The sequence below is a fragment of the Scyliorhinus torazame genome, chromosome 4 (assembly GCF_047496885.1).
Source record: "Scyliorhinus torazame isolate Kashiwa2021f chromosome 4, sScyTor2.1, whole genome shotgun sequence".
NCBI lineage: Eukaryota > Metazoa > Chordata > Chondrichthyes > Carcharhiniformes > Scyliorhinidae > Scyliorhinus > Scyliorhinus torazame.
In genome coordinates this window covers 51675713-51677993 of record NC_092710.1, presented here as the reverse complement: position 1 = coordinate 51677993, position 2281 = coordinate 51675713, and the positions used below count along the sequence as shown (strand labels likewise).

Below are 2281 nucleotides of genomic sequence, written 5' to 3'. Positions count from 1 at the left end.
AGATACTGCTGAGATTTGAACTCAGGATCTCCTATTTACAAGACAGGCACTTTCACCATCTAAGCCACAGCACCAATCTGCGCAACAGCTTTGCAAGTGTAGAACAGTTTTGAATTGTTTTGATTGAACATCAGTATTGTTGATTTCTCCTGCTGACTTTGAGAGTGCAAATTAAAATATTCATCGGCACTGGGCTTTTGACACTGTAAAAATTGCAGTTATTCTGAAAGTTATTAATTTAAAAGCAGTTCTGCAGGAAAGAAGTATACAAACAGGAAATATTTTGCGAATTGGTAAGTGATTAAACATGGCGAGAAAACTATAGTGGTAGAATGCAGGACAAGTCCAGGAGAGAGTTTAAACATCAACTGAAAATCTAGCAAAAATTCTTGAAAATTCTGGACGGCTGTTGCAATTTGGCAAACACGACGTTGTCACGGTTCTTCCACTTTCCTTGAAGCATCCTGCATTCTTTATTTTTATTTCCGGTCATTGGGAAGCAAACGCCTTGAGCCAAAATCAAGACACTAACAGGGATTTGAACCCTGGACCCTCAGATTAAAAGGCTGATGCTCTACCGACTGAGCTACCAGGGCCCATTTCAACAACTCTCTCATAGCTCACGTCAAAGTCTCATATTGTATCTTTTGAATTTCCTTCACTGGCAATTCAGCCTCTCCAGCTCATTTCCCTCGCAAGCAGACCGGCAGCCTCCCTTCGGCTTTCTTTCTCAAATTCTTCAACTTGGACTCGCATTTTACCAGTGACCTGTGATGTGACAACTGTTGTTACGCAGGGACATGCAATGGGACTTCAAGACATTGAAGATTACGATTAGTTCGCTGAGATATCAGTGGGAAGCTGCAGAGATACAGATTGTATTTTGAGAGAGGGAATAAAGCGTGTCATCTGTTGTTTGTTGTGGCAGAGTGTGAACGCAAGTAAGCTCATCGGGTAAAGTAGAAAATTATGCAAATCGCAAAGTTTCAGGGTGCAAATAGATCTGTCAACGCCACATCTTCAGAGAAAACGCCCCATCCTTTATGCCGCCCAAATCGTTCTTGCTGACATGCAGCAACATATATCGTCCAATAAAAAGGCAAATTACTGCAGTTATGAAATTTGAAACAAACCAGGAAATGATGGAAAATCTCAGTGGGTCTGGCAGCATCTGTGAAGAGAGAACCGAGCTAACGTTTCGAGGCTGCGTCACTCTTCATCAGAGTAAATCATTTAATCATTCAATCTTTGCTCACAGACATCGCTGACAGACATTCAAAATGTTCCTTCTGGATTTCCTGAGGTCAATCCTGTCGTGCATTCAAAGGAAAATACTGCACATGTTGTGAATCTGCATGAGAAACTAAAAATGATTAAATAAAAGCTCATAAAATTTGAGGATGTCTGTGGAGCCAGACACAAAGTTAATGTTTCAAATCCGTGTGATCCTTATTCAGAGCTGAAGCGAGGTTACATGCAATGGAGTAGATGAGGAAAATGGAAGTTGCGTGAAAAGTGGGAGATATGGGAGTTTGAATCAAGTTTGACATAAATCAAGGAAAAGCAATCTTGAAGGTCAGCACCACAGAAATGTTGTCAACATTTTCTGTGTTCACCATTAAATGACAAGCATTTTTCACAGGCTACATGCTTTGACCTGAAAGTGTAAATGCATTGAATGTTGAATGTTGAATCCCAAATTTCTTTATCCGTCAGTCTGGCCTCAATAAAAGTCGAGATGGATTTGCAGGTATAACATTAGTTATTTTATTCAGCTTGCAAGCTACCTAGTCCACAGTGATACAGATAACATGTTGCTCTCTGCAGCCCCGGGAACTAAGTGAATGTCCCAGACAAAGAGATCAGTACTGATGCATTCAAATGGCATCAAGTTTCACATACTCGACACCCATAGGTCATCCTATGTCCCTCCTGACTTGTTTGATCTATTCTGATTGGCTCACTTCCAATCCCTTTCTCCGGCCCCTATCAATTCAACATCACTCTCATAGACACACCTCTTCCTGCTTTTTTCCATGCGGTCTAAAATCCTTTGTCTCTACTTGCCAGAATCAAAGTGGCTTATTTCTACATTACATTAGCTAATATCTCTAAAGTAACGATTTTATATCACATTCGTCATTCCCTCCTTTTATCATTCCATGATAACCGAACTATCCAATCCATAGCTACGGTTCCTCATCTAAAAAGACCTGTCGCTGCATTTCCAATTCCTGTCTTAGCCCCCCTTCATCTGCTTCACCCTCATGGATTTTAACAG

The 2281-nt window shown here is 40.8% G+C and overlaps 1 non-coding gene across 1 annotated transcript; it reads right to left on the bottom strand.

The window, feature by feature from the left end:
• Positions 1 to 74, bottom strand: trnat-ugu (transfer RNA threonine (anticodon UGU)). Its single transcript has one exon. It is a non-coding gene; the product is annotated as a tRNA-Thr (tRNA).
• Between the last annotated feature and the right edge of the window lie 2207 nt (positions 75 to 2281).